Genomic DNA, 9,176 nt, shown 5'->3' with positions numbered 1-9,176 from the left:
CTCAGTGCTAGTTATTAACACAGAAGCCTGTCTAAATGCTTTACAAAGTGATTGGGTGGACAATCCATGCCATGGCGTGGATGACTGCAATATATTTGTAGAGATGTGATAGACCTTAAAAATAGGCGAGATAGAGTAATATATAATTAAGTACTAAAGTAGATCAGGGATAAATGATTTTATGCTCCAAGAAAGCTTTTCGATCCAGTCAAGTCCCAGTCATCTTCATATAATCAATGAAGAGTCTGAAGATTATTGACATTTCAGATCTTGTACAAAGCCACAGAACCGATACCAAAAAGCCTGCACGTGATGGTAAGTTATTTTAATGTTAATCCGTTATTCATTTTGATATATACTCCTGCCTTGATGACTTCCCAGAAGCAAATGTTATGAGAGTTTTAGAAGCACTCATCCAAAAGTGTTAGTTTTGGCCAAACAGTGTCTGTTGTGCATTTCAGTCTAGGAGAACAAAGCTGGCATACTTATGGGAGTAGAGCAAGTTGTTCCTCACCCTAAATTATGCAGCAATATCTGGGTGATTCCGGAAGGCTCAGTGTCTTACCAAAAAATGTGTAGTGTCAGTCTGAACTGGTATTTACAAATGAAGAGATGTTATTAGTGGGGTAATTTGGTTAAATGAATATTGTGCCAAATTATCTCAAATTTATAAGATAACACTTATAACAATTTTATGGAAAATTGCTTCCAAAATTATACCCTTATAAAGTGCACACATTAATAACACACCACAAGGACACATAAATTATATAAGAGTCATATCCTTTTGCAGTTGCGTACATTGAATAATGTGATGTTTCTGCAAGAGCAAAAGGTATACTATGTTATTAAAACATAGTGGTATTTTAAAGTGCTACATTAATACCACCATAGACAATCTGGAGATACAGATATAATAAAGACATAGTGTTTTGAGCAAGATGTGATTTGTTCCCTTTTTAAAGGGAAAAATTAAAACAAAAACAATATCACACATATAGAGAGTGAGATGAGCTCCAAATACATGTTAGGAAAGGTTGATGCAGCCTGTGGTTATTTTGTAAAGTGTGTTACACTGAAATGAAGAGATAAATGTGACCATCAGAATTGTGAAGTGCTTAGTTACCTGGCAACAAGGTGGAAACACTTTTTCCCCATTAATTGCTGGGATTGTGGCTGCTTTGTCAGTGTGAGACATGAGTACCACTCATAAGTCTAGAAGCCGTGGGTCAGTACCCACCCTCCCGCTGGTGGCTGGCTGTATAGAGTGGCACACTGTGCTGTCTTGTGCACATTCCCACCTCATTCCTTTACTAATTCTAACTGCTGTAGAGCGCCTTTCCTTCCTGCTCCGTGTTCTCTCGTCCCATAGATGCTCTGGTGAAGACCACCTCCCCCTTCAAGGTCTGGATTGAGAGTCATAATCTCTATGAAGACTTTCCTGACTCCTCTCATAGAATCTCATAGAATATTTGTGATTTATCTTTGTGGTTTCTGGCAACTTCTTACTTTTCCATAACTAGGGCACTTTGTTGATAGGCTTCAATTTTGGATCAGCTGTCTTCATTTTTTGGGATGGAGCTGGTAACTGTGACACTGGGTCTCCATTGTTATAGGAATTTTATAGGGAGACCACCACTCAAGTCATACCAGCTAAGCAGCTACCTTCTGTATCCACGTCTGAGGCATCTGCCTCAGTTCTAGAAAAACACTCCTCTCTCTTACACTCAATTTTTCTTCCCTAGTTCCTCCTTCCTTTCTTTCTTCCTCAAAGATGTTTTGAGGACCTACTATGTTCAGGTCACAGAGTCAGCTGTTAGGGACACAAATACTAGCAAAATCAATGCAACAACCACAGCAACACATTTTTTTTTCCTTTGGCAGAGAAAGTTAATGCTCACCAACATCTGTCTCTTTCCTCTTGTTGTGTCTACTGCTAGACAGTATTTGTACTCCCCTTGCAGCTTTTTTGGGCAAATGACTGGATTTCAGCTAGTGCAATTGTAGGTGGAAGTGGTGAATGCCATTTTTAAGTCTGACTCTTAAATCTTCTGTAACATCTGAGTTTCCTTTCTCTCACCCTGTCGGCTAACTGGATCGAGCAGATCCAGGGGAGAACTCCTGAGCCCCCACCCTGAATGAACTGACAACAACCCCTAAAACTTACTTCGATGTCCACCCGTATTTTTCCTCCCTTTGCATTATATTTAGGAAATGCCTTTCTTCTGGTGTAGGACCACCTCCTCCCACTTACCCAGGGAATTTATTTTCTCTTCAACATCTTCTTCCATCAGCACTGAAGCACATTCAGATTTCTATCCTCTTAAAAAAAAAGAGACCAGACACCCTTCTGTGTCTTTGCCCTTTTTCTTGCTCTCCTCCCATACAGCTCTCCTCTCATTTACAGCTGAACTTTCTGAAATATTTGTCTACACTTCCTATATTTTCTCGACCTGTCAACTTCTAAACCTACTGCAGTGTGGATTCTCTGTGCGCCCAACCTCCTGCCATGAAACTCCTCTTACTCAGACTACCACCAACCTGTGTGTGTGTGTGTGCGCCTCAAACCCAATAAATATATTAGTACTTATTTTACTTGATTTTTTTTTTTTTACAGCATTTGGTTTTGTTAAACTTTCCTCCTTCTTGAAAAAAATCTAGTCCCTTGGCCTCCATGATGGCCATTTCTCCAGGTTTCGTTTCTTTTTCCTGGCCATCTTTCTGGTTTTCTTTGAGGATCCCTGTCCTTTTACCGTCGCTGAAATGTCAGTATTCTAATCCAGATCATCCTTTTCCCTCCCTCCTATATGTATGCTTCTGGGCAGGCTCACTCCACTCTCCTAGCAACATGAACTACCTAGATGCTGATCCTTTCAGCTCTTTCTCCAGCTAGGATGCTTTCTTGAGCTCCAGTGTTAACCTAATTAGCGCATGTGAGCATTGTACTGGTTGCCTTCTATCCCAGAGTATGAATATACCAGAAGTTTTTAAACCAAACACTTACTGATGGACATTTCAGTTATTTGTGTTTTTGTTTGTCTTTTCTTCTGCTCTAACAACATTGCAATAAAATCTTTAAACATGAATCTTTAAAAAGCAGTGATCTCTGTAGGATAAATGCATACACTGAAATGAGCGGACCATGTGTTATGTGTGTTTAAGATGCTGATACATGTTATCAGATCATCCCCGGACTTGTACCAATAGTTCATGGGTGTGTCAATGTTTTGAATTTTCCAACATGGTCAGTACTTTTGTCTCATCTGATATAGAAAAATATATGATTTAAATTATATTTCTTTAATTAGAAAAAGGGTTGAAGATCTTTTCTTACGTATGTTGTCCATTTAATTTTTCTTTTATGAATTGTCCATGTTTTTGAAAATACTAGTATTTTACTTATTGTTTTTAAAGCACTCATGGTATATTAAGAATATTATCTCAAAATACCTTTTTCCTGATGTCATTTTTTTCTATCAGCTTTGTTTGTTGTGTTTTTTGGCCATAGTAATATTTCTTTAAAATAGTTCTCTAGCTATGTTGACATACTTAAAATGGCTTTTCATGTTACAAGATTATGAACATATTCACCCAAATCCTTTATAGTGATTTTAATCTAAGTTTTTTTGGACTATTGTTATGATCCACATGGAATTTATTTTGATATGAAGGATGAGGGGAGGATATGGCTTTATTATTTTCTTTTCCCAAATGGGTAGCCACATTTTCTCATAATCATTTCCCCAGCGACTGAGATCCTTCAGATGCAGTGAATGTTTCCCATCAGCGTCCTCATCTGTAAAGCTGGACTAGCAATTTTATGAGCTGTCGGGAGCTGAGATAACCCACGGAAGCCCCGCTCCACAGAAATGGAGATAGGGCAGATGCAGAGGGTTCTTGTTATAGGTATAACCTCTACCCTCTACTGCTGGCTCAGAATCTGGGGCCTTGGTCACAACTTGAGGGGCTAATTTCATCATCACTAAGATCAGAAGATCTGGACAGCTGTAACTGAGGGACTGTGTGTCCCAGAGAGCGGAAGCAGGCAGGGATGAAGAATGCCCTGAGGTACCTTCCTGTTTTGCATAAAGGGGATCTAGGATGTTGACTCAGGGATTAAGCTTTGCGGAAAATATACTTCTGCTACTTACCCATTGTGGTGACTTCTTGGAACTTCATTTCTCTGCAGGAAGATGCTGGGTGGCTAGGCAAGTAGAGCTTAAATTGAGGCAGCCATAGCCAAGGAACATCTGGGACCAGCAGAAGCCGGACAAGGCAGGGAGGATCCTTCTTTGAGGATTTGGAGGGAGCATGGCCCTGCCAACGGCTGCATCAGACTTGTGGCCTCTTCATCTGTCTCTTGTTTCCTGACATCTATGTTCACGTTTGCTAAGCAGCCCCAGGCAAGGGGCACCACACCTTTACTTGGTGGCCTGTCTCTCCCTGAGTCTGTCCCCGCCCCACTAGTGTTTTCTCACCTCCCAAATCGATCGGTGGTTTCAGAGCTGCGGCCAAGGTAACTGGCAGCACCTGTTGCTGTTGCTGTTTTATTATTTTCATTGTCACTGCAGTTGGGAGGAGCACAGAATTCCCTTATTAACCTGCAGATCTACTGGAGAAAGCCATATCAGACATCAGACACCTGAGGTCTGTTCTCACCTCTGTAGTTCTGCAACTTTCTCGGGTGGTGCTGATCGCTCAGGGTGGATGTGAGTCTCCGTGCAGCTTGACAAAGTGCTTTCAGTGCCCCTGGTTTCTGTGGGGAGTGGCATGGGCCACACCACACCGGGCCTCAGCCCGATAAGTCAGGCATCATCTTGGCCCAGAGCAGTTGGGGCCAGCTGCTACAGCAGGTCAGGTGTGAGGGGCACCTAGAGAGCTGGCATGGCTCCCCTTGGGACGTGCAGGCCCCTGAAGCTGCTGGAACATTATTTAAATAAGAGCCATGCTTGCAGGCATAAAAACAGACGGAGCCATTGAATATCATAGTCACAGTGAGGAGTGCCACATAGATCCGTGCTGGGCTGAAGAGAGATGAATGAATATAGTTTCCATGCCTGTTGTGGCCCCTGGCTGAGCGGAGCCCCTCCCTGGGAGGTGGTGAGATCCAGAATTGCCTTTCCGCTTGCCCTGAGGATGGAAGCCTCCCGTGGCTGGGCTGCAGGCAGAGCGCACTGTCTGGCCCATATGAGATGCTCACCAGCTGGAAATACAGGGGCCAGTTGTTACTAAATCCAACGGCAAGTGAATTTGGGGAACAAAATTAAAACAAACAGTATAGCAACAAATACCAGTGGTGAAATCTGACATATAAGTGGTAAGTAAATGGGTTTCCTTATCACTCCAGAATCAGCTGTCTGAATGCAACGCATGATTTATTCTCCACCACAGCTGTCTGTCCCCTTCCATAGGTGCTCTTCTGTCAGTCCACCTGATTAGGAGCTTTGGGAATCTTCATACATGTACATATGCAGTGACTTTTTCTCTCAGTCAGTATTTCCCCAGGAACATCAGAGACTGTGTCCCATTCATTAATTTCCAGTGTGTACCTCCCTGGTGGAGAATAAGAGCACAGAATCTCTGGGAAAGGACCAGAAGGAATTTGGGGTAATGTTATCAATAGGTTCCCAGTATTGGGTCCTGAGAACAGAAGTGATAGTATTTGGAAACAGCTGACCCTCAGATCCCTTGTGGGGAATTCAAGATCCCTTGCAAAGTGGTCACAGCTAATGTTTCCAGTCACACTGCCCCTGCCCCCCCAGCTTTCACCCTCTCCCACCCCCATCTGGTTCTCTTGGATTCTTATCCCAACATCAAGATTGCTCTTCACCCGCACCTGCCTTCCCTGCTTTCTGTGCCTTTGCTCTGCTCCATGTAGCTGCCCCTGCCTTGACTGTCCCTGTTTCCAGCTTCTGTCTTGGGAGGACCGTCTCCTCGCCTTCAGAGCCGAGGCTAGACGCGGATCTTGTCTGTAGTAACCCTTTAATCCACCCACCCACCCTCACCTGCTAAGACCATGATTGTTTCTTCTTAAGCTTTTCCATAACCCTGGGTGTGGCCAGGGAGTGTCTCTCATTCATCTTTGTATTGTTTGGAATTGGTGAGTGGAGTTTTTCCAAGGTTTTCTTTGCAAGATGGGAAGGCTAACGTGGAGCCGAGCGCTGCCTGGGAAGTGCTGGGGGCTGCGGGGAGAGAGGAGGGGGGGACCTCTAGAAGGGCAGAGCAGCAGCACCCCCACTGCTCCCCACAGTAACAAGTCAGTGCACCTGTCGGGACTCACTGGGCTGACCTTGGCCAGGGAGGCAGGGAAGGCAGTGATGCCCCTGAGCTAACGTGGAGAGAGAGCTCGTGCCGTGGGCTGGCTCCAGCCGTGCCTGCAGTGGTCTCCAAGGAAGGGCAGTTCTGGGTCTCTGAGTCGGTTGTCATGGCAGCTGGCCCAGACCCGCCTCGGGGGCAGGGTTTCACCCTTGGGTCAGTCCGGGCAGTTGAATCCCAAAACCTGCTTACCACTTTTGGTGTGGAGTCCCCTGGCTAAATGAGGTCCACAGGCTGGAAAGACTGTCCTCTTTCGTGTCGGAAGGCCCGCTGCCCTGCAGTGTCGGGGCGGCGGCTGAGGCCCCATCCCCGCGACTGGGTCTGGCTGGGGGCAGTGGGAGCCGAGACTCTGCTGCCTCTGGCTCAGGTGGGCTGCCGTGCCCTGCCTGGTGACCAGGTCGAGTGGAATCCATGTGGCCTCGCCGTCTGTGTGCCGGCTCTCAGGGTGGAAACCAGGCTTGGGGTTTGCCTGCCAGTGGGGAGAGCTGGAGGCGGCATAAGCTGACCAAGGGTCGCTGGGCGCTGTTCGGTCTCCTGTCCCTCCAGCTCTCGTGTGTCTCCTGGCCCATCCCCCGACTGCCGGCTTCTGGAGCGGAGCGTCAGGGGGCCCACTCTGGGCCTCGGCGCCGGCAGGGTGGCGGGGACAAGCACAGCCAGTGTGAAGGGCAACGTTGTGGCAGGGGTGCCAGGGAGGGAGGGATCCTGGACCTCTGAGCCGGTACAGAGTTGAATGTCACTCCTGGCACACATTTTTAGACTGTAAAGTGGGACAACCCAGTTACTTGGCATTATTCATCTAGAAATCTGAATGAGTTATCCATTGCTTTGTAACGAATGACCCCCAAACTTGATGCCTGAAAGCCCCAAACATTTGTTGCCTCACAGTTTACGTGGTCTGGACTCTGGGAGAGGCTTGGCTGGGTGAGCCTGGCTCGGGGTCTCTGAGGACAAGGCTGTTACTGTCTCAAGCCTCAAGCACACTCTTGTGGTTGTGGACAGGCCTCAGGTCTCATGACCAGAGACAGCAGTTCTTTGCCATGCGGGCCTCCCCATACTGCTGCTCACGACGCGGGAGCTTGCTTCTCCTGGAGCGAGTTTCTGAGGGTGGGGGTGCAAGATGGAAGGTGAAAGCCAGTCTTTTTATAACTTTATCTTCAAAGTGCCATCTCCTCCCTTCTCCATGTTCGATTCACCAGAAGCAAGTCAGTAAGTCCTGCAGACTTCCCGGGGAGGGATGACACAAAGGCGTGAGTCACAGGAGGCGGGTTCCCCTGACAGCAGGTGTTTCAGCAATGATCTCGCCTCAGTAAAGGTGCTGATTTTTGAGGATATGAGTGGATGGAGGAGTCAGGAAACAATTCAGGAAGAAAGTAACCCTTGAGAGGAGATGGGGGACTGTGTAATTCCAATTCAGGTACTAATGACCAATGAATCATTATTGCCTGAATAAATGGACAAAGATACACAGCTCCACCTTCTACCAACCTCCACCTGTAAAGCCCTGCATTTTGAACCACAAGGTAATGATTCATAGGGTGTGTCTATGGAATAAACTGCCCCTGATTGGGAGCTCTGTGACCAGTCCACAGTAGCACGTCTCCTCATGGCCATGTGCTTCCCCCACAGTGAACTCTAGGGACCCTGACCCCACCTCTTTGCAGCTACCCCCAAAGCACTGGGCTTAAAAGCATAAGCAAACTGCACACAAGGCCAGTCTGCACTTGGCCGAGAGCCCCGCGCTTGAAGTCGGGGGGGGGGGGGTCTTCCAAGCAACGTGTTCAGTGGGGTCACTTCCGTTATCCCCCTGTACACAGAGCTGCATATGTAGGGTAGACACGAGAAAGGGACATGTGGTAAAACTTCTCAGACACGCCTGCACCTGGAGTGACTCTTTGGCCTGGCTTTGCTGGAGGCGGTGGAGAGCTGTGCTGAATTGCAGCGATCAGACTGGACCTGGGTGCATCGATGGTACGAGTATGGACTGTGGTTCCCCAGAGGCCTGACTGCAGCGCCCACTCCACGACCAGCTAGCACGGCCTTGCGCTCTGCCCTTGGTGTGCATGTGCTCTTGTGCAGCGTCTCCGAGGCCTTGCTGGGAGGGCCCAAGACTGCCCTTTCCTAGCAGCATGGCAGACACTTGAGTAATGCCACCCCTGTCCCCAGAAGATAGATCTGGTTTTGATTTTGCTCTTTTGCTTCCAGATCCTTTCCTGGTATCAGAAAACAGCTAGAAGTAAAGGGAGGTCTTAAGTGCTTTATCGTCTCCCTTCCCCACATTGTCCACGAATCCCAGATAGTATATGATTTGCTCATCGCAGCAGAAACCAGTTGTAGGGGATAAACAAACCCTTTGTCTCCAGATCTCTGAAGTGTTTTAAACAATTAATCTGGTGCTTGCTTTGGCAGCACATATACTAAAATTGGAACAATACAGTGATTAGCATGGCCCCTGCACAAGGATGACATGAAAATTCATGAAGCATTCCATATTTTTAAAGAAGACATACAGATGGCCAACAGACATATGAAAAGATGCCCAACATCACTGATCATCAGGGAAATGCAAATCAAAACTGCAGTGAGATAGCACCTCACACCTGCCAGAATGACTAAAATCAACAATAAAAGAAATAACAGGTGTTGGTGAGGATTTAGAGAAGGGGAGCCCTTGTGCACTGTTGGTAGTAATGCAAGCTGGTGCAGCCCCTGTGGAAGAGAGTATGGAGGGTCCTCAAAAAGTTAAAAATAGAGCTACCCTATGATCCAGTAATTGTACTACTAGGTATTTGCCCAAAGAATACAAAGATACTAATTCAAAGGGGTACATGCACCCCTTTGATGCTTACAGCAGCATTATCTAC

General features: G+C 46.5%; 1 non-coding gene across 1 annotated transcript; it reads left to right on the top strand.

Annotated features, from left to right (window-relative positions):
* Positions 1–8,705: 8,705 nt before the first annotated feature.
* Positions 8,706–8,809, top strand: LOC114206034 (U6 spliceosomal RNA). Its single transcript, XR_003608531.1, has one exon. It is a non-coding gene; the product is annotated as a U6 spliceosomal RNA (small nuclear RNA).
* The last annotated feature ends 367 nt before the right edge of the window (positions 8,810–9,176 follow it).

Source organism: Eumetopias jubatus, unplaced genomic scaffold (genome assembly GCF_037043125.1).
Source record: "Eumetopias jubatus isolate StellerSeaLion01/CBP00866 unplaced genomic scaffold, mEumJub1_p1.0 scaffold_9, whole genome shotgun sequence".
NCBI lineage: Eukaryota > Metazoa > Chordata > Mammalia > Carnivora > Otariidae > Eumetopias > Eumetopias jubatus.
The sequence above is the reverse complement of the archived record's forward strand: the minus strand, read 5'-3'. Positions and strand labels throughout refer to the sequence as shown.